Here is a 22,616-nt window from a genome sequence, read left to right on the forward strand (position 1 = left end):
AAAGCACTTTAAAGCATTTGGTTTCTTGGCAAGGGGGTTCAAACTTAGGAAAAAAAAATAACCTTCTGGAAAGGAAAGTAATTTATTTAAAATATACATTCAACACCATTGTCTCTGACTTTAAAAAGGCTGCTTGTTAGTAGATCTTTATAGCTCTGCTGGGATCTGCAGTCAGTAGGGCTAGTTGGGATGCAGGGAAAAATTTATTCTGTTTTCCATTCTGCCCATTACACTTGCTGAATTCTTCCCACCTTTTGCCTGTTAATCCGGGCCGATTTCTCACTGGTGCTCCCTCTCCTGGGCTCTGCTGAGACCACCTTGCAAGAGGACAGTTGTGATTAGTGCTCCTGCTGTGCCACGACTTCAACTCAAGAAAATGGTCTTTCCCAGGCCGGCTTTGCACAGTCAGCTGGGATCTCAGTCTCTATAATCGGTGCAGTAATCAGAATGGAGATTTTTATCCTGCCCGGCTCTAATTACATGCCTGCATAAAGTGAACCTTTAATGAGCATCAAAAGACGCGTTGTGTGTCAGGGAGGGCCTGTGTTAAAGGGACTAGGGGATTATTCAGTCATTCAAAAAACATTTGGTGAAAGTAAATGTGCAATAAATCTTCCTTATCCTTGACGTTGCCTCATTTTCTTTGCAAAGCCCTGAACCAAGCCCAACCCCTCCTCCCTAGGAAGTCCGGGCTGTGACTAGCTCATATAGCGCTGGTTTTCGCTTACTGCCCACTTTTCTGAGCTGTCTGAGGAGGTGAACGGGGGTTGCACATGCAGCAGGGTAAGGTGGGGAAATCAGCTGTACAGAGCTGAATGAGAAGAGCACAGACGTCCCTGAGTGTTTACTGCGTGGAAATCTTCTGAGAAGCCTTTTCCCTAAGAAGAACAGTAACTAACCCCTTTAAATACACCTAGATGGTATTTTTGTAAACCTTTTTTTTTTTTTCAGTTGCACGGAAATTTTGGTTTGGGGGCACTTTCCTTCTGGGAACTGCTCAGTGACTTTTAAGCAGGGATAACTAAGAGGAAAACATGAGTGAGATCAAGTTTTCCTACCTTCCCAAAATGGACTTGCTGTAAGCAGGGACTACTTGTTCCTCATTGCCTTGAAGCCTGTGTATCATCTCGCATAGGCACAAAGCGCTTGTAGGGAGTTGCCGTAGGAGCGAGCAGGTGGGTCAGCCACTGGTACAAAGTCAGAGTAGAGCATCCTCAGCATTGTGGGAAACTGTATTATACATTGATGATATAAACATTGTTTGTTGGGGTTTTTTGTGTGCAAATGAGGTTTTCGGTTTCAGCAGCTCCTCAGTCTCTAGATCCTAAGTTGTCTTTTCTGTGCCACTTATCCAGCCCTTCCCTTGTTCCTTCCTTGGACTTTGGAGGGTCGCCTGCTCATTAAACTGTTATTCAAGCTTTGCAGCACTGGGAGGCTTTGGGGTTTCAGTTATTTTGCTCTGCTTCTCCATTAGACCTACAGATTTTAGGCAGGAAGGCAAGGTGTGTCAAAAATTGGCTAGATCCAGCTGAATTCAGACACAGGATTTGGGTTTCTCTGTTAATGTTGCTCTCAGATGCATCGAGACCTGGAGAGGTTTGCTGAGCCCTCATTTGGTGGTGCAGTTTAGAGGGGAAACCTCAGGAGAATCCAATAAAATTTAGCCTGGCCCTTTTCCCAGCAAACCTGGTTTTAAGTGTAAGAGTTCCCTGAAGTCTTTACTGCCACGTTCCTACATCCAGATTGAAATCCAACTTCTGCATTGCTTAGATGGTCTCTCCTGAAGGGCAGTTCACTGCTTTGCAGAACTCAAAAGGCACAAAACAGACAGAACCATTAATTTTATATCTACCTACTGTCACTTTTCATAGGAATTACTAGTAGATTTAAGTCTCAGGTATACATGGACTGTCCGCCTTCATCTTCAGGTGTATTATTATTCTCTTGATAGCCCTGTCTATTGGCAGTATCATAACGAACCGCGAGCCAGTCGTGATGAAGGGACCCAAGGGGTGTTGTGTTGAGAGCTTGTTGCGTTCCCAACTCAGGGTAGGGTATGGTCTTGGGGTAAAAGGCCAACTAGATGAGTGTGTGACTGGACACATGCTCCCCAAAAGTAATGTAGTAAGATAAACTGTGGGTTGAATGCTTTAGAGGTCTGCGTCACCGCTGGAAGTGATGGCGTGCAGTCTCCATCCATTTTATCTGATGAAGGTGAATGAGTGGTTGTTATTTAGGTAGTGGGGTACAGGGTTCACAAAATAGGTTGTGGAACTCGGAGAGCTTCTAGGAGCTTTCAAGGGGTTTAGGAGGAACACCCTGGGCCCTGGACTTTTGGTTGGTTCCTCCTGTTCCAAGCTGCTGGGAGATTCCCAGGAAAAGGTGTCAGACAGAAAGCCTCTCCCCATTCCCTGCTGTTCAGGGTGAGGCAGTGAGGACCCCAAGGGATGCAAAGAGTGACCTGGGGCCAAAGCAGCGGGTTTGTTACTAACGGGAATGTGTTTCAGAGTTTTCCATGAGGCATCGCTGACTCTTTAAATAGCTGCCCACGGGTTTCCTGTGTTCCCTCCTGCCCTTTATTCAGTTTTCTTGGGTTTGTTCCCTTCTGGGGAGATCTACTAACGTAAATTATAGCTATAGAAAAACTGAAGATGGGGCTAAAATGAGTTGAATAGAAATTAAAAATAAAAAAGTTTCATAAAGTTCACGTGTTTCAGAAAGCACTGGGATGGCACCCGCCACCTGTAAAACACGAGCAGCTGCTGGGCTGGGTCAGCTGTGACTTGGTAACGGGCTGGTAATTTGCAGTTGCCACCCTGTTGCCACAGGGGTGTAAATCCGATAAACTCCCTTGGAGGCGCTACGGCCACACAGGGTTGTATCAGCTGCAGAGGAACAAGTTAAGGGTGATGAGCTGGCTGGGCATGAGGAAGGATGGAGAGGTAATGCCTGTTCCTTAAGGTGATGCATACTCCAGGAGAACGAGCATTGCGTGGTGTTTCTGGAGTTGCTCCTCTTAGAAGAGCTGTTCATAGCAGGTATTCTTTGTACAAGTGGGAACAGCTAAGGGATTTCAGTACTCAAATTTGAGGTCTCTTGGCATCCCAGCTGGAGTGCTGGTCTGAACTGGGATGTTTCTTTTCCAGGGGACGTCAGGACCGGTAGGGGCAGGAGAAAGCATTCTTGCGTGTATTTGGACCCACCGAAAATGCATTGGGTCTTTGCATGTTTTAAAGTGGAAAATAAAGTTTTGGTCGCGTTTGCCTTAATTTTGAAGATGCTGAGTGTTTGACGTTGGAACAAAACAGTGCAATGAAAGGTCAGGCTAGAACCAAGTGCAAAAATAGAGTTGTAGATATCTACAGAAGAATGTGAAGCTTTTCTGAGTTGGAAGGGAAATCGAGCTGGGTGTTTAATTAGCTCCCACAAACTTGCCTGTAGTGCTCAGGTATTTCCTTCATTACTTTCTCAGGCTAAAATTAACAAAACCTGAAGAGAAACCACTCTTCCCCACCGTTTCACCACTCTCTTTACGTGAGAAAACTGGCCGGGACACAACAGTGTGACCACTGTAGTTTGGAATAAGTGTACGTTTCTTCTGGAAGTGAGGATCTCTGCTGGAAGTTATCATGCAAGAATTCAGAAGTGTTTCTGGCCAATATCCTTCTGTGGAAAAGTGCATGCCTCAGTTCCCACTTCTGTAAAATGGGGTTAAAAATATTTTCCCTCCCTCCCAGGAGCATTGCCACACTCCCTCCGCAGCAGTTTGTAAAACACCACAGAGTTTTTTCCACCAGTGTGAAAAATGCTAAATAAAATTAAATCGATACTATTTTAAATAATATTCTAAGTGCTTCATGCTACAGTGAATGACTACAAATAACTATGAAAACATATTATGGTAAAGATTCACAGTTACGGTTCACGAGCACTCTAGGCTGGGGAAGCTATTGCTTTTTAGCACGGATGCCCCAGCAGCCACTCAAAAAACTGCCGAAATGGGTAAAAGAGATCCAAGAATCGCCTAAGACCTTGCTCGCACCGTACGAGTAGACCTGCCAGCAGCATGGGCTGGATCTTCACATCTGATAGCATCCTACAGTAATGACTCACTGTCTAATGAGTTTACTGCCATGGTTTGTATCATTACTAAGGTAATTCTTTTTAATTCAAGGAGTGTTTATTAAAACCGAACCCTTGCTGCTTTTGCAAACCTGCTTTGAATGGCGCCGTTTGCATTCAGAAACAGTGAAGCGAGGAAGGCTAAAACCATTACTGCCAAACTGAAGAACTTTTTCACAACCCTAAGGCAGCACTGTGCTGTTTTTCAGCTGAAGAAAAAGCCTGCAGTGTTAGTTTTATTATGCATTATGCAGGTTTTAGGTCTTTAAAGAAGTTAAGGGAAAGTCCCAGTTGAGGTGTTGGTTGCCTTATAGTCTCCATGGAATATAGTTGCTTTTTGATTCTGCCTGTAATTCATTGCCGTAGACATGGTCTGCTGCCTTCGTGTTTTGATCTGTCATCCACCTGTGGGGATTTGCCACAAAGTTAGAAAATACTTTGTGTTCATATTTGCATTAATCAGAGTTCGGAATTATTCAGAAGATAGGAGATGGTGTGCCAAGACGTTAAACCAGCAGTTAAATTTTTTTAAGTCAACAGGTGTAAAAGCAGAAATTAAGTGTGTGAATATAACAGAAATCCTCAAATCCCATTTATTCTGAACTGGAGCTAAGTCTTCTCTGGCAGTCGAGGATGTATCTAGCCTGTCCTGGGAGGCTTCTGGTTGTGGATGTGTCAGTCGTGTCAAGCACAAAACCCATCACAAAATATCTAAGCTGGACATTGTTGTTTAGAGGTTTTTTTTTTTCTCTTTTTGAACCCATTTTTGCCATCTTAAATTAATTTGAATGATACCTTCCTAAGTGAATAATAGGTTTGTCATGTACTTTAGGAATTTCTAATGCAAATCAAAGTGATAAACATGGTCCATTTTTTACATGGATAAGTGTATTGAGTTCCTCCCAGGCGAAACAAGGCTCCTGGCTGGTGAGGTCTCTGAAAGGACACAAGGACAGAGAGCTAAAAAGGAGAAGATGCTGGTGAGGGGTGTGGGGAGAGGGCAGGAACTGGTGCCCTGGTGGTGCACAAAAAGTTTAGGTTTAAAAAAAAAAAAAAGTTATTTTTGTTCTTTTCTTGAGAGCAATAAGCCAGTGAAGAGTTTGCAGCTGGTGAGGGCACTCATTTCAGAAAATAGCTTTGGAAAGGTGTTTGCTGAAAGCCTTCTCTCTATCTTGGTAAATAAATGAGGAAAGTCAGAGATGCCGTGTCAGTCCGGTTGCAGCAGTGGTGGGGATGATGCTACCCGCAGCCTCCGTCTGCCGGCGTGCAGAGAGCAGGCTGCCCGCAGCCCGGGGCGGGGAAGAGGAGCATGGGAGCGTCCTGAAAATACACACACGGTTTCACGCAAATGGAAACTGCAGCTTTGCATGCCTTAGACCTCAAATAACTGAATGAATGTGAGTGCCGAGGGGGGGTGGTTTAGAGAAGCTCCGATACTTGGTACTTTTCTTTCCTGCTTTTGCACCAGGTCTGTGCCAGAACTACAATTGCCTTTCACAAGGCAGGACACGCCATCTGGAGTGGTCATTTTGTCCTGCTTTGCTAGGTAAAATATTTTGAAGATTGTACTTGGGAAGCTGCTTCTGGAATATGGTCACAGATATATCTCTAGTGAAGGGTATGCTGTTGCATGCCTGTGTGTAGAGGGTACCTGCCCATGTGCCATCACCAAAACACCCTCTTAAAAAGTGATATTTTGACTCAATTTTCATCTCTGTTTGCATTTGCACAGGGGGGGCTACTCGCTGTTTGGGCTGTCATCGTGAGGAATCGTCCCTGGTGTTGGCGAGCCCGTTTGCGCTTGATGGGTGTGTGCATGTGTGAGAGCGAGTGCAGGGGATGTTTTCCATTTAACAATGTTATTTCTGGCACCGCTGCTTTTTCTGTAATCACTGTGGAAACTGTTATGCTTGGGGGTTCATCAAGGAAACACTGTAAGTTCTTCTAGGAAGAAATATATTAAGCAAGTGGCTGTGATACTGGTTTCATAAGGGCTCACTTTAATTGGGAACAGTGTTTTCAGGAGATTTTTACTGGCTGTGTTTCTGATGGAGTCAAGAAACAGCTTAAGTGAAATGCAGAGAAGAGCACCCAGTATGCTGGAAAAGGGGCAGTTTGGTGTTTGGACGCTGGTGCTGCGTTGTATCATGGTGTTTCAGGAAAAAAAATAAAAAGTCAGATTTTATTTTGAAGAGGAAAAAGGTTTGAAGATAGATGGGATGGTCTGGGCCCTGTCTTAAAGAAATATGAGAAGTTACAGATGAATGTGATTTATGGTGATAGGGTTTTTTTAGGTCCGTTAATGGGTGTCCTACTCTACCATGGCCTCAAATGGTTGTTAAAGTAGACCAGCGTGGCTTCATTGTGTGGCTGAGGCTGGATTTGGGATGCCGATGTGCCGTGGTGCCCAGATGCGGGAGCATCTCCTGTGCACCACAGCACGGGGGGAGGACTGCTGGTGGGGAGAGCCCCTGGACACGCTGCTGCTGGAGGAGCCACCTCCAGCCGGGAGCCTGCTCTCGGGGTCGCACCCTGGCTCCGCATGCGCAGGAGTTTCTGTGCCACACCTTTGTGTGTGGTGAAGCATGCCTGATGTGCAGGCAGGATTTGGGGAGAAAAGCATACAGTATGTAACGGCAGGGAGAGGATGGCGTGCGGCTGGAGCATGCACTACTCATGCCACGCAGCCCATGGACCCAAGGCTGTTGCCGTCCCATGTCCAAAGGCAGCGGTGAGGATGTTCATTCTGCTGCTGCCGGCTCACCGTCGGTGCTGGGCAGTCTTCTCTTACTGTAACGTATCAGACAGTAACAGAGAGATATGCATGGGCTGTGCTTAACCAAGTAGCATGGTATTTCTTACAGATGACATGACATTTCTGCATGGATATGGTAACAACACTGTTCACAAATCGAGAAGAAACTTCCAGAGAACTTCTAAAACTCATTTTGTAGCTGCAGCACAAAGCAGAGAGGTCCCGAGCAATTGCGTGAGGCTGTGAAGCACTGGCATTTTGTGCAAACATTAGCCATTAACCCTCACTAAACTACAGTTTGAGCTGTTAGATTTCCCCGATTCCTTCTTAGATGTAGAAATAAACCCATTGTATCTCCTCTGTCTGTGCTTCACATGCTGGCGGGGGCAGGGGGGGGCATATCGTTATTCCTTGTCAAGCAGCTGATCTGACCCAGGCCAGAGATTGGATTATGCCATTGCTGTGGGTCGGAGCACAAGGACCTGACAGGCTGTAGCACATCAGTTCACCTCGCTCAGCCGCCTGTCTCTGGAGAATGCCACAAGCTTTGCAACACATCGACTGTGGGATAAACTTCTTCCATTCTGGGCATTCATGTTCATTGTCGATAACCACTTATTTGTAATCAGAATAACACCATCACATACTAGAGATTGCACATATTGGAAAAACTGGCCGTGTGGTCCCAGCTTGAGGGAGCTTGCCATCGAAGGCAAAACTCAGAGGGAGGTAGTGCATAGATGGGGGAAGACAAAGGGTTACAGTGGCCAGGCGGTGAGGTGGGTTTGCTAGCTTTCATGTGTGCCATGTATTTTATTTGTGGTACTTAAGAGTGCTCTTTTTCATTGGCATTTGTGGAGAGGCTGATACCGGAAAGAGGAAAGGAGGTTTTGTCTATGCTATACATATTTGATGTTTTGCATTTTAATAATTACCTTAAAAAGTTGCTCAAACTCGCCTCTCACTTTATTTTGGGATCTCTGGAGGCATTCTGTTTGCTTAACACTCTTAAAGCCTTTACAGCATTCAGCAAATGATTTATTACTATTGATTTATATGGCACCCAGTACAAGTTTCATGGCAGCGGTGTGCAGAAATTATGGTTCTTCCAGGACCACTTCACCCACCATTGAAATAGAGACTCCTCTGATTAACAGGAGAGCGGAGAGCGAGATGGACAGATTCATACAATTTGATGACCTCAGCAATTAATTATTTATTGAGCTTTTAATTTTGCATCCATCATTCTAGCTCTGTCTCCCCTGACTTTCCAGAGTAGTTGCACAGGGAGGTAAAGCATCAACAGATACCTTTAGAGGGGGAGGTTTGCAGCTCAGCTGTGCCTGTGTTAACCCCTGAGACTCCCGAGAGCAGCTAATATCTACTTTGCCCCTGGCTATTTCAGATCTTCAAAGACCTTTAGTTTTAAGCCTCAAGAGCTGTGTTTTCCCCAGTACTGTGAGCTGTAGGGCAGATGATGGTGTTAATCTGTCTTGGCCCTGGAGCTGGTGGGTGCATAAGCCTCTTTTTCCTCCAGTTGTGGACAGAAAGGTGTTGCCATTGTTTTTCTTAGCATCTTGTATCACTTGCAGCTTGGCATGAAAACTCTGCTTTCCTTGGGTCTTGTGCTTCAGGGCTTCCAGCGGATGTCTGCAGGTATCAGGAGGGTGGTTCTTCTCAATGCACAAGCAGCTGAGGATGTTTTGTCTTATTTTTTGGCTTTTCCCCCCTCTTTTTTGAAGGATCAAGGGTGGCCTCAACTGGTAGAAGGACACTGACGTTTATGATAATCTGGTGCTATCAAGCATCAGCTTTCATGGATGCGACTGTTTCCTTCCTTGGCTGTGTTGTTTTGCTCACGGATTCGGGATCACTGTATCTGTGATCCAGAAGGAGATATCTCATGAGATACTCGTGGGATTTTCTTCTTCCCTACAGCCAATGGCACTTATGGGACCTCTGCACACCTGATCATTTCTAGAACCTCTGGGATAGATGGGAGCTTGTATATAAGCCCCAGAGCTGCTGAGCCTCCTTGTTTCTGCTTGTAGTTACTGGCTTTTATAGAAGCCACTAGAAAAATGTGCAGGAGACAAGGTGATCTTCTGCTCCTGTCCAGTCCCCAGCTGAAACTGTGCAAGATCTGGGCACAGTGGAGTGCATGGAGCAGCAGTCTGGGACCGAGCAGACCCAGTCCCTCTGCTTCATCCACTGAAAGCACTAGGTACGTCTGTCCCTCCAGCTCCCTGATGCCTCCCACTGCTATAATGGGAGCAAGAAAGGTCATTCATCGATTTAGGGCAAAAAAAGCACAAATCATTGAGGAGTCTCCATTAGGTGGACAGATCCTCCCACCAGGTTGGGATTGTTCCTAAAAGGTCTGTGACATGGGAAATGAAATGGCGAATAAGGAGCTTTTTGCAGTAAAAGTGCTTTCCTCCCAAGCTGGACAAGTGAACTGTTGAGTCTGGTTCTTCCACCCTCTGCTCCTAAAGGGATGCTGCGTGATCCCTGATGAGTCCAAGCAGAAAAACATGATCCATGCGCTTGATTCGTCCCACAGCCAACTTCAGGCTGGTTCAGATCAGGTGCCTGTGCCAGGAACAGCACAGGGCCCCCGCGCAGGGAAAAAACGTCAGATAACCAAACCTCTTACCACACACTTTCTTTTCCCCTTTCAGAGCTACAGTATTTTATTGATGAACTGGGCTCGTTTGCTCCGAAAGATCCACCTTTCTCTTCAGTCCATTCCATTTGGTGCTGTGGAGAGAGCTGATGGGAATCGCCACAATAAAATTTTAATTAAATGCCAGGCAATAATTTGCAGCGAGTAAATTGTGGTACCTGCAGTATGCTGTTGACATCTGTTCACAGACCCAGAGGACCATTAGTGACTTTGAGAACCAGGAGAAAAACCCAGGTCCACTTACCTTGTTTTTTATTCTTTCAGTCCAGGGCAGAGAGACCTATTATGTTTAATATTTTATAGCAGTGCATTGTTGCCATCCTTCCTGTGAGTCATTTTTCTACAAGAAACCCATGCTCTTCGCATTATTTAACCCCTTTAGAGGGTTTAAAGGCAGATTGTAAATCTTCTGCAGAAATGGTCTTTTATATGCTGCGTTCGTGCCACTGCATTGCTGCACAGTGCCAGGAAGCAAAAGCTGCTTTAATATTCAGCCATCTGCACGCTCGGGGGAAGGCCGGCAGCGCACCGGAGACTGGCACAGACGTCCCAAAATCACTTGGAGGCGCAGGCTCAGGTTTGAAGCTCTGACCCAGGCTGCACTCCTCTTGCATGGTGGTGTTTTCCCCCGTGTCTGAGTCCGCTGGAGCCCCAAATGGGGATGATGATACTGAAAATCCACATCCTGGAAAGGAGCGTTTCCAACCCGATAGTGTGAGGATGTTTGTCCAGCCTTGAGATGTTTCAAGTGATGGGATGACTCTTGGTGGAGGGATTTCCTAATGTTCATTCAACTCTTCCCTTTCCCTGTTTTGCCCCGTCCCATGAAGATGTAAGTGCCTGTGCAGGTACCTTTGGACTCTCACTTTTCACACTATTGCAGACGATAGTGTCCCCCCCTAAAACATCTCCAGTGGCTTTGCTAAATGACATCTTGAGGTCTTTCCGGGTTTTAGTTTAAGAAAATGACTCACTGATTGGTTTTGGGCATTCCTTGTGCTTTCTCTATGTTTCTGACCAAAGAACCTGGACCTGTGCACAATCATATTTCGTTTTACTGATTTTCAGCAGAGCTCCTGTTATGCAGCCTTATAGGTTTGAGGACAAAAATACACGAGTTTCATTTAAATAACTGTAGTGGAAACTTTCTATGGAAAGAAGATACCCCAAAAAGCCCCTGAAAGAACAAAGTAATTGCCTTACAGAGTGACTTCCTTTTGCTGCATTGTTTTCCGTTTGCATCAGCCGTTTGTCTCCTTTGGGCTGTGCAGTTGTGGTTCTTCGGTGTGTCATCCAGCAAAAGTACAGCAGAACTTCTGTGCGCAGAAGAGAATTGCTACTTTTTTTTTTTTCTTTCTCATAAGACAAAAAACCCCCAGCTGCGCTTTGTACAAATTGGGTCTGTGATATAAGTGGAATTTAAAAATTGCAATTAGTCTTGGACGCTGGTGCTCAAGGTTATACTTTTGTGTTGTCCTTCAGATCAGAAGGTTGAAGAAAGTGAGTAGTAGCATAGAAATCGCTAATATGTGGGAGCTTCTTGACCAGTGAGATGAAAATACTGTGGCATTTCAGCATGTGCAAGGCGGAGATGTGCTTCTGTTGACCATGCTGTGGCAAACAGAGCTCGTCTTGTCGTAGGGTAGCTTTATCAGGCTGCTAAAGCCTTAAAACCCCCAGAAGGTTCTGGTTTCTGCTTTGGACCTCAGCGTGACTGCACACACTGTTGCAGGGAACTGCAGGACGTGTGATCTCCCCCCTTGCTGGTGATGGGGTGGGAAGGGTGGTGTGAGCTTTCTGGTTGCTCGCTCTTGGGAGGGCCCTGGATATTCGTATTTTGGAGGCTGGAAAGTGAAATTTTTCATTGTGTACTGCTGGGAAGATGAAGCAAGGATTTTTAGCTTAATGAGTCATTAGTACATATGTTTGGCCATCTTATTTTTTACTGAAATAACTGCCCATATGATGCTTCCTGCTCAGAGATGGAGGCCAGCGTTCTGGAAAGAGATTCTGTTTTCTTTTTTATACTCTTTTCTATAACTCATTACATCCTAAACTTAAGTCTCATGAACTGCTGGTTCAATCTCGGTTCATAGCCTCACTCCACTTCCTTTAGTTTGGCAGAGTACTTTTACTCTGCAGAAGTGTCAAAAAGCTAAAGTGCCTAACACTTCCCCATACCTGTGACTCTCTTTGCTTCTCTTAATGATTTCTAAAGGCAAAGGTCATGCTTTTTAACATCTTGAAAAACTTTCATACTGAAAAATATCATACTGAAGTAAAATAAAACCAACGAACACCAGAAGTGTGCCACGTGAATAATTTTTCTGTTGTTCTTGATACGCTGTTGATATGGCTGTGGGAAAGATGAATAGCTGTAGAAACTGCCATAGACACTATGTCATGCTTGACAGCAGATTTCTTTTGAGAACATTGCATTTATGATGACAAAACTTGGGAAGAGGGGGGTCTGCAGATCTCCTGAGGGTCTTCAAGTAAAGACATTACTGTGCTTATGATGCTGCAGCTATCTGCTGCATCGTCTGGGCTGGAGAGGCAGTTTCATGGGTCCCTGCCAGGCTGGAGAGGTTCGAGCTGCCTGTCTGAGGAGGCGTGTCCTGTCCCCTACAGGGAGGTGACTAATGGGGTTGCATCCCACCCTTTCATACCACCGTTTTGCTAAAACACTTGGTTTCAACTTGCAGTAGCCTGCTGAGCAAACGCCCAGAAGGTGAGAAGGACAAGACCTTCTGGTCTCCTTGGTCTTACAAAAAGCTGCCTGGAAGTTCATAGTTTAATTGATAGCGAGCAACCTTATGAGAATATGGAGCCTGATGAGGTCAGAGGTGTATATTTGGAGGAGAATCCAGAGAAATTTATTTCTCAGCTGTTAGTCACTGCTTTCAGAGCACCATAGACTGCTGGACTAGTTTTTCCTTTTTATACTTGTTGGTGGCTTGCACTTGCTAAAAGTGCATCTCGTTCACCTCGGACCACGGCTTCAGGCTTCTGCATGGCTTCTTGCTTCCTGCCTGGGAATGTGAAAATAAATGGTGATGGTGGGTTTAGAAGAGGTGCATGGAAAACAAAGAACCAGCTTGGGAGGACTGTCTGAGTTTCCCCAAAGCAAGAAATTTGTGCGAAGTGACAGGCTGGTTTCACCTGAAAGCACCAGCTCCCCCACGGGTGAAGGGAGTTAGCCCAACCTGGCAGTGTGGTCAGTCCATCATTACGTGGGCTTTAGTTCAATTCCCTAGAAGATGACAAGAAAGTCCTGGTTAGGCATGATCTTAATCTTGACATTGATGGTAATTAATCCTGATTCATTGTTACAAGAGTATGAGGCCAGGCAGGAAATGAGCAAAAAGCATTACTGAGAGAGAAAAAAAAAAAAATCTCTGATTTCACACTTCAGGGTGTGGGGAGGGAGAGCTTTGAAGATGCTGAGTTCTTGCTGCAGTATAATATATTAACTTTTTTGGTTTTGGCTCATGAAGTACTCTTTTCCCTCACCCTTAGAAGCATCGGATGTAATTAAGCTCAGAAGCAATGGCCCTTTCCAGCTCTTTCCTGTCAGCAGGGTGAAATAGCTCATAAATGGTGGATTTTATTTTTTTTTTTCTTCTTAGTGGGTGAATAGCCACTAGAGAAATTTAGTTCCTCAGTGCTGCGTTACCTCCTGAGAACCACAGCTTTGCTAGTACCTGTTCTCAGCTGCTGAATCAAGACCCTGGCTGCTTTCAGTTGCTCATTTAATTGGCTGCACCTTGTCTTGCAAGTCTGCTTGGGATGCAGCACTGGTGGGGGGAGGCAGGATGAAATCCTGCCAGCAGCACTGCAGAAACCCACTACTTCGTCAGAAAGCAGAGCTAAACGGTATGTTATCGCCCCGTTCAGTCATTGCAAAGGAGACTTGCCAGACGTCTCCATGCTAGACTAGCTGTGTGATTTACAAAGTTGTTTTCAACCTGAAATAGAGATTTTTCATCTAAATGGTTTTGCAAACTTTTATTCAACAAGAAAGGAGAAGCAGCAAGGCCCTTCCCTGTCTGAAGAGGATGGCCGGAGCAGTGAGCTGCCCGAAGTATCTGGTAGTGCCACTCTCTTCCAGAAGTGCGTAGTGAAAGGTCATAAGAGCTCTGACCCTCCTCTGGCTTAGTGAGGACAGCTTGGCTGGGATATGAATTTTTAACTTGTGTTCAAACTGCTTTCACAGAGTTATTGCCTGGAGACAGAAAGCATGCAGCCTTGTTAGAGAGGGTGATAACAGCTACTTCATCTCAAGTGCCTGGACTGCTGCTTTTTTTTTTTCTTTTTCCTTTTAATCTGATATTCTTTGTTCAAAACCCAGAAGGGGCAGATGCCTCCCTGTTAAGATTGATGTAGCTTATCAGTAGAGGTCTGCCTGCTATTTCATAGGATGCTCCCAAACTAAATTGGGGTAAAGGCTGGAGCTTCAGCTCGTCAAAGACAGTGCGAAAGAAAATCTGTTTAGATGTTTATGCATCAGCAAGGCGGCAAGGCAAGCATTTATTCCCACTGGCATTTCAGCTGCTCTTTGTGATTAGAGATGCCCTGGAGAAGCCTCAGCGGTAGAGGAGTGACATGACAGTAATACTCTGCTAAAGCCAGGGAAGTTTTACACTGGCTAGCATCACTGTGTGCTTCTGAAATGCTCTCTTTATTATTATTTTTCTTTTTACTTTCCTATTAAAATGAAAATTCACTTCTGTTACAAGCATCTGTAATGCCTGTTCTGGTACTGAATTTTCCTAGCTTATCTACAGCCAGGTGGCAGTGAGGGATTGATGATGCTGGGGGGTAGCAGTGGCTTCAGTGGCCCCTTTTGGTCTATTGAGATGATTGGTGAAGATCTCTGCACAGACCAGAGACTGCCTGTTCACTGGGTGTGCAGAGAGAAGGTTTTGTGGCTTGGTGGCAAGGCTGGACCAAACTGTCCCCCTGCCACTCAAAGGAAGCTGCGAGACCCTTTGCCAGCCCAGGTGAGGTGCCTGTTGCAGCCTCTGCTGCAGCTGTAAGCAGCCTGCCAGATTGGGAGAGTGGCTTATTATAAATCTATTTTTGCACTCAAAGAAAATTGCTAAAAATATTTGCTTTCACTCATCAGCCATCAAACTCCTGCCCTCCAGCCCCATCGTTATTCTGTGCAGGTTACTTCTAATGAGAAATTAGTGCTCTGAGCATTTATGTCGCTGTCTTTCACCTGCGAACGAATATTTTGCGTGCCATATGGGAAGGCAGATTTGTTCAAAAATAAAACCGTTTTGAGATCCTATTATGTACTGCCACAAGCAGGGCATTTGCAAATATTTGAGCGAGACCTCTATTGAATATACTTTAATATTTCCCTAAGTAGAAGGGTCATTTTGAGATTACGCCACTGGACAGGGCTCTTCCTTTATTGTGGCAGATCCTCTGTATGACATTGGCACGTGACTTGGTCTCTTCAAGTCTCTGTTTCTTCTCCACAATATTGACATAATACTACTTCTTTCCCCTACCTGATCTGCATAGATAGACAGCAGTTGGGGAAGATGGGCTGCCTGTGTGGATCATGTGGTGGATGGGGCCATGGCCTCAACTGTCATAATGTAGTAAATTAATTAACAGTTGGGTTATGTAGGTTCAGCTGGGCAGTCACTGGGTTGCTTCCTAACTTTTTTTTACCCTTTGAAACAAAGAAAATTAAGACTTCAAGGTAGAGCCACCTCCTCCACGCCTCTTCCTGATGGGCAGTGCCTTAACTTTTCTGATCCAAATGTTGGAGAGCCCACAGCTGTCCTTGAATTTCTATCTCAGTACTTTTCTTCCCTTAGTTAGGAAATTCTTCCTAGTGTCTAACCCGTGTTCCTTGGTGCAGTTTAAGACTATGACATCTTGTGCTACTCCTGACAAGCCAAGAAGATAGTTTATTCCTTTCTGTTGTGGCCCTCTTGATGTGTTTGAAGACCATTATGATGCCTCCCTGTCGTCTTTACTCTTTAGGCCAGACAAATGTGATTTTTTTTTCACTGATTTTCCAGTCTGTGCTTTCTCGATCTCTGATCATTCTTGCTGTCTGCATTGGGACTTTCTCTACAACTTTACTGAAATGCAGTGTCCAATATCAGAACTTCAGTAGTGCTACATAAATGAAAAGTTCCCTTTGTGTATCTGGTGAACAGTACACCTCTCTATGTATCACAGTGTGATGTTTGGTTTTATTGCAGTAATGTGGCTGTGTTCAGCTCCTGTTCAGTTTGCGATCCATGGTAATTCTGAGATCCTCTTCCAAAAAAAATAACCTTTGTGAGCTGATATTTATTTCCCTTGTGACCGTGTCATTGATTATTCCCCTCTTAGCACTGTTCACCCATCATTCCTGAATTGTCTTTTTCTTTTTCTCTTTTTGTTTTTCCAGACCATTTCTACAATTTATCAAGATCATTTTGAATCCTAATCCTGGCCTCCGAAGCACTTGCAGCCTGTCCCAGCCTGGTATCAGCAGCAATTTTAGTAAGCATTCTATGTTCCGTCATTCAAATCAATTATAAAGATACCAAATTGTGCTAGAGCTAGGACACCTTGGACACCCACTCTGTATGTCTTTCCCTTTGGCAGTGCGCACTGTGGCAGCATCCTGCAATGCTGCATTCGCCTTGCAAAAGGTACGAAAGGCGATGCAGCTCCCTGGGACGATGAGATTTGTATCCCAAAGCAAGAGATTTCATCACCCCCTTTAGGATTTGTAATGAGAAATAAGTATTTGCCATATCGGTGCCTGAACAAGTCCGGTTATGTGCAGGGCCAGGAGTTTGAAAGAGTAGAAGCTATGCTGTCTTGGAAAATCAGCAAGTCAGCTTTTCCCCATGTATTTGTTACATTTTTCTTTTTTCCTTCATTCTCAATGGAAAACCCACCTTCTGTTCACACCTCGTAGCTGCCCTTTCGTAAATATTTGTTTAATAAAGAGTGTTTGGGGCCAAGACCCAGAGGGAAGGAAAGCAAACGCAGTTTTTTTCATGACTTACAAACCGAGGAGGCAGTTGTGGACGATGGTGGGGATGTGTTGGACCTGCTGGGGGTGGCAGCAGGTATGTGTCCGAGTAGATGGTCTATGTCCTGTGCTTGGATTTTTGCCCTCTGGCTCAAACATTGCGTTTCTGTATCAGTGGACTATCACATAGGTTCATTTTGGTGGAGTTGGTGAAGGGTGTAGTAGTCCAGGATTTATGAATTTCCATGGGGTCTGATAAATGAAGCTTTATAGACCAAGCTTATATTTATAACGCAAAGGGGCAGAGCCAGATGCTGTCCGCGGAGACCAAAAATATAGTGGACAGCCACTGTTCATGTCCCTGTAACTGTCAGTCTTTAAGAAATAAGAAATGAAAACAAAAACAGTGGATGGACCCCAAAAGTAATCAGTTGCAAATGAACTCAGGTGAGAATTAGTTTCTTGTTTCTCTCTCAGGAGGGGTATAAAGCTGGGTTTTGTTGTTAGCTGCACCTAAATGTGTATGTGTTTGTCACAACAGCTTTCGGTTTCAAACCTTGTCTTCTCTGTGACCTCTGCTGTTTCTGGAAATTTAAGCTTAAACAGTAAAAATAATTTCTACTTGCCTTTCACCTCAGGCTTCATAGATGTGACAGTGAATTAGGATTTCCCGTACCTGTGTCATAGGCCCAGAAATACTATTCTCATGTTGCAAAGGGGGAAACTGAGGCACAGGAGGCCAGCACTGTGTTAGGCTCATAGAGTGAGCCTGGATGAGAAATGCTGATTCTCGTCCCCTCCTCTGTGACCTGTATGTCTTTCCCAAAGTTACAAAAATTTGAGAAGAAATGAAGTTCTGTGAACAAAGACTTGCAATTTGATATTTTCAAGGACTTTAACTACATAAAGCTGATTTACTTTGGGGGAAAAAGCCTTAAATATGCCTGTAGAGAGTACATAATGTGAATGATTTTGTATTTATTCATTGCATTTCACTGAGTGGATGAAATCTCTCCTGACCATAATGGAATTATATTTAGATGTGCTATCTAGTATGGTGGTGTTAAAAGCAGGTGCACAAAGAGAATTCTTTTTGGAGAGAGGGGGGAAAAAGCTTATGGTACCAGTAAATCATTCTTACTGCTGCAATAATCCTAATCAGATTAATTTAGCTGTCTGGCTTTTATTTATGTGAAATAAAAACATGTCTAAGGAGTTTTGTTTAAAACCTTTATGAGTTTTAGTAATATTTTTTGTTTGTTTCACATGGTGCAATGTATAAATCTCTGGCTGGTTGAGCTTTTAGGGAGAATTATATTGCACGCAGCATTTAGAGCCAGCCATTAGTTCTCCATCTCCTCTTACATCTTTTGTTGTCAGTAAATCCATCTCCTGTCACCTTTCCCATATTGCCCATCTGTAGGTGGCCCAGCTACCCCTGTGCTAACGTCTTCAAACATGTTTCTTCTCTTCTTGCAGCTGCTTTTTTGAGAATTGTACCAAATCTCCCCTCTGGCAGCAGCCTAGTTCTGTTCCTGACCTTCTGGTATGGCCAGAACCCCCGTCAGCATAGCATCCTTGCCCCATCCCACACACGGCTTTTTCCCTCTGGAACAATCCTTCTGTAATTTTCCACTTGTGTGTCTCACCAAAAGCCATATCTTTTCTCACTTGCATATGCCACTGACTTTTCCCATCACTTTTTTTATTGCTTCTTTCTCTTACTGTTTTCCGTTTCTGAAAAGCTGTTCAGATTTTTACAAAACAAAACGGTATGGCATTGCATATGTGCTTGCCCATATGTATCCGTGTATAGCGAAGGTTGCAGAACAGTATCTGTCAAATGAGGTAATCTTCCATCGCATTCATCCCTCTATTCTCATTTCATATTTATTCCTTGGAAAGCTTCAATCAAAATATTAAGATGGCTTTGAGTTTTACAAGTCTGAAAGACCGGAAGGTTTTCCCTGTGAAAATAGCTGTGTGGATGCTATGACCATTACTCTACGTCTTCATCAGTTAAATGGGAAGGTTTGATGTTGTGGAACCACAAGCAGCAGCTGCGTGAACTGGCAGAGGCTTCTCTGCAGAGTGTCTTCCTTACCCCTTTCAAATCTCATGTGACTACTGTTTTCCCTTTTGTTTTAATTCAGCTTTTCTTCTCTTACTTGGTTTCACAGTGCCATGAACCTCTGGCGTTTTTGAGGTGTATCCTTCGCCTTGGATCTTGCTAAGATTCAACAGTGTCTTCATCAACAAATTTTCCTGTGTGTTTTCATGAAAGGGCAAAGAGCACAAGGAGGTGCAGAGTGGACGCAGTGAGGCCTGTGGAGAAGTATTTGCTCTTGGCAGAGATTTTATTATCTGCAGTGGTTTTTGGTGGACACCTGAGGATGTGATGTCCTCTCAAGTCCTTGTGTCAGGAGTCAGATGGAACCTATTTCAAGGAAAGGGTACCCCATGGTGTTGGTGCTGGGGGTGCGTGTGTGCAGGGATGCACGCCGCTACCAAGGGCTGTTTTCCTTTCCTTTTACATTACTTTACTGATGCAGAAGGATGTGCTGGAGATGCCAGATCAGGATACGTCCTCAAGTCTTTGCATCGAGGCCTGGTTTCACAGCTGCAATGGTGTTTCAAATCAAGAGTCCACATTGCATCAGAGTCTGTTTCAGACCCAGGGTTGGCTGTCAGAAACCAAAACCCTTCCTCAAATTTACACGTAGCTTTTTCTTTTCACTTTTTAGTGGGAAATACGCTGTTATTTCCAAAATCTTCTTTGTCTCATCCCTTTACATTCCTCTCTTTAAGCCCTGGCATCTTACTACTTTGGCAGTGAGGTGTTAAGACCAATTTTGGACTTCCTCCCCTCCTTCTCTTTCAGTGTTATCTCTCAGCTTTGTGGCGTGCAGAAGTCCTGGTGCAGGGTGTGAAGTGCCTCTCTGCACAGGAGTGTGTATCACTGCTCTTATGTCATCCTTTACCAAAATAGAGAGGTGATGTTTTTTGACAAGGTAACACACATTCTATTTTAAGCTGCTTCTAAAAATAAATTCCCGCACAAGTTGGTGTTGTGGCAGAAATGTTTTATATCTTAATTGGGGCTATTTTCTTAGGATGATTCATAGAAAGAAGATGAGCTTTACTAGTTTTACCCTGGAGTGAAACAACACAGGGTGAGTTGCTGATTGTATGTGAAGGTCTATGCGGCCGCGAGGGCTTTTCCGATTAGCTCTACGGTTGCTGGCTTTTCCCCTAAGGCTGAAGTGTCGCATTAAACGCTAGACAAGCTTTTTCTTCTGGAGGTGTCTGGTAGCTAATACAACACGTTCTGTATGTGGACGATGTCCCACAGTGCTTTGAAGAGTTGATGGCATTGTCACATCAAATGAGAAGTAATGACTAAGGGAAGTAATGAGGAAAGAGATAGTTCCTCTGGGAAATAAGGTGGAGATATAAAACTTGTTGCATGTGCTCAGAGCTACAGGGAAGAAGTACAAGAGCCAGAGATATTGGGTGAGGTAGACGAAGGCATTGCAGAAGTATCTAGAGAACAGAAGATGACTCTGCCTTCCCACACTGTCACTGCATATCTCAGCATCTTGGGGGGAACAGCTTCCTTGCTGTAGCTCCCAGCAGATGGGACAGGTTTGTTCTTTTTAACGTTAAGAAGAACAAGTCTTTGCTGAGTTACTTCATGGTCACCCTTGCTCAGCCAACCATGTGACCAGCTCACAAAGAAAACCTTTGGCCTCTTGTCCAACGCCAAGATGTGTCATCTCCTGGGGTTAGTGCACACTTAGAGATGATTTAGGGATGAATGTGAAATACAGAGAAAGAACCGAAAGAATTGAAGGGAGCAGAAATGGCTCAAGTCCCCCGAGTAGGCTATTCAATAACGGTGGTTCTTGTATGTCCATGAGAGTGGCAGGATCTCAAGGTTGTTGTCCTGAAGTCAAGTGTCTTTGAAAGGCCAAATACCTCGAGAACTGTGATCTCCAGCCTACCAGCTTTGGGACAGCAATACTGAACAAATAATTGCCACGCTGAAGGCAATGACATCATTTGCTCTTCCTGTAGATTTGGAGCAGAGCAGCAGTAGGCTTGGCTGTGTCTGGTCGCAGTCCATGTCAGCAGGTGTCATAGGCAGTAGGTGACCCAATGGCCATGGATTTGCTGCTGTGGGCCTAACAGCTTCAGGGGATAAAAGAGAAAGCGCTGCTTCCTGTAGGGTGTTCACATGAACGGTCTAGGATCATGGAAGAAGTAAGGTAACCTTTACTCCACCCAGAAAACTTGCTCTTGTGCTGCCAGCAATGCGTCCAGCGCTAACAAGCTCCCTGCTAGAAGCCAGGTTGGCTTCTTGCCAACCTTAGCGCCTTCCTCTTGCAAGAACCAGCCAGTGTGTCCTGTCCTCTCGCTGGTGCACCTCAGCAAAGGGAAACACAAGTTGAAGAAGACCTGTTTACACCTGAGATGCCCGGTCATGTTTCAGGGTGACGTTGTGCCAAACTTGGTGCGCACAAGAGAAGAGCCTGTCCCGCAGAAGTGGCAAATGTGACTTTTCTTCTCCTCCGGACCTCTGCTGTGGTGCAAATGTGTTACAGAATGTTAATACTGCATGGGAAGACACAAAGGAGAGTTATTAAAGCGATGACTGTACTGGTATCCTTGTGTACCACAGATGGCCAAAAAGTCCTGGTCAAGTGGAGATGTGCACGCCTCGCTGCTAAACAACAGGAAAGCAGATCACAGAAATGAAAGGTTGTATGATGATGTACGTAAACTCACAGTCTGATCCTGTTTTCTTTGAGTCAAAGCCCCCTTGGTGTCAGAGGACTGGGCGCTAGTCTGTAATCTTCCACCTCCTCTCCTTCTCATGTGAATATGCCTTTCAGAGCATGACGGTACCCGTCAGGATCTCTTGCTTCCTAGAACTTTCTATGGTGGCGTTAACCTGCAGCACGTTGCAGTGAAGTAGACAGTGATCCTCTTGCCTTCCTGGAAGAAGTGATGAGGCTCCACCACACAATTCAAGGGGAAGATTGCTGCATGGGAAGTGGGAGAAAAATATCATTGCTTGCTTACAGCGCAGTTCTTTAGAATGGAAAAAGAGAAGCTTATCATGATAAAAGGAGGCAAAACAGGACGTCTGGGCTCAGCTCTGATACTGGCTTGTCATGCAACGCTCCTCCAGAATCCTGTGTTTCAGCCGTAATACAGGAATGATGCATTTCTATTTTTGTGAGGCTGTCTAGGATTCGCTGGTGTTGGACTTGGGATCCTGGTATAAAGCATGCTGCTCAATAAATTTGTTAAGTTTCAAACTGGCAGTAGGGATAGGAGCAGAGGGTCAAGTTAGGCCTAATTCTGATCTTATTTACTGTGCGTTTCAGAAATACCTGCCTCAAAGACAGCAGTCACCCCAGTGCAAAAACAGTTAAAGAAAATCAGAATTGTTATCAAGGTAAAAGTGTGCAAGGCAGGACCTTTGCTGAGGCTGAGCAGAGGCGTATTGTTTTTACTTACAAGGATACAGGCTTTTTAACCTGGTGTTTCCTTCATTTGTCTTCATTAAGAAAATTACAATCAGAGTGAAAATGAAATACCCCAGGGAAATAAAAACCCTTCAACTGTTGATTAGATCTGCCCAGCACTACAGTGCAGCCCTTTCAGATAAGTTTGTTCCTTGCATTGCCTCGTGGTGGAAGGAAGGAGATCATCTGCAGAGCATCAAAGGCGGTGAGCGGGTGAGATAATGAAACCAGTGAAGGAGTGGGAAGAGCCCCGATCTCACCTGTCTGCACTGAAATTAAGTTTTAATTAGCTCACCGGGATGTGGGCAGGGGGGAGGGGGCGTCAATGGTAACGTTTGTGCCCCAGTGCTGCTTGGTCAGGGGTTAAAGCAGTGCAGGGACTGGGGGAAGTCCCGCTGCCACCGCCAAAGAGTTAATCCCAACATAATTGTCTCATTCTCTTTCGGAGAGGAGTTTCTCCCTGCAGGGCCGTAGGGTAAGACGCGTGACTGTGTGTTCTGGCAACCGCTTTGCAATGTGAAA

General features: G+C 44.8%; 1 protein-coding gene across 3 annotated transcripts in view; it reads left to right on the forward strand.

Annotated features, from left to right (window-relative positions):
• Positions 1 to 22,616, forward strand: part of HIVEP3 (HIVEP zinc finger 3) — a 277,971-nt gene that overhangs the window by 161,967 nt on the left and 93,388 nt on the right. For 2 of the 3 annotated variants that reach the window (XM_076357530.1, XM_076357529.1), the window contains one exon: positions 15,985 to 16,079. The exons of the other annotated variant lie outside the window; for it this stretch is intronic. The gene's annotated coding sequence lies outside the window, so the exon portion shown is untranslated. The remainder of the gene's footprint in view (positions 1 to 15,984; positions 16,080 to 22,616) is intronic. 3 annotated transcript variants of the gene reach the window in all.

The sequence above is a fragment of the Aptenodytes patagonicus genome, chromosome 21 (assembly GCF_965638725.1).
Source record: "Aptenodytes patagonicus chromosome 21, bAptPat1.pri.cur, whole genome shotgun sequence".
Taxonomy (NCBI): Eukaryota; Metazoa; Chordata; class Aves; order Sphenisciformes; family Spheniscidae; genus Aptenodytes; species Aptenodytes patagonicus.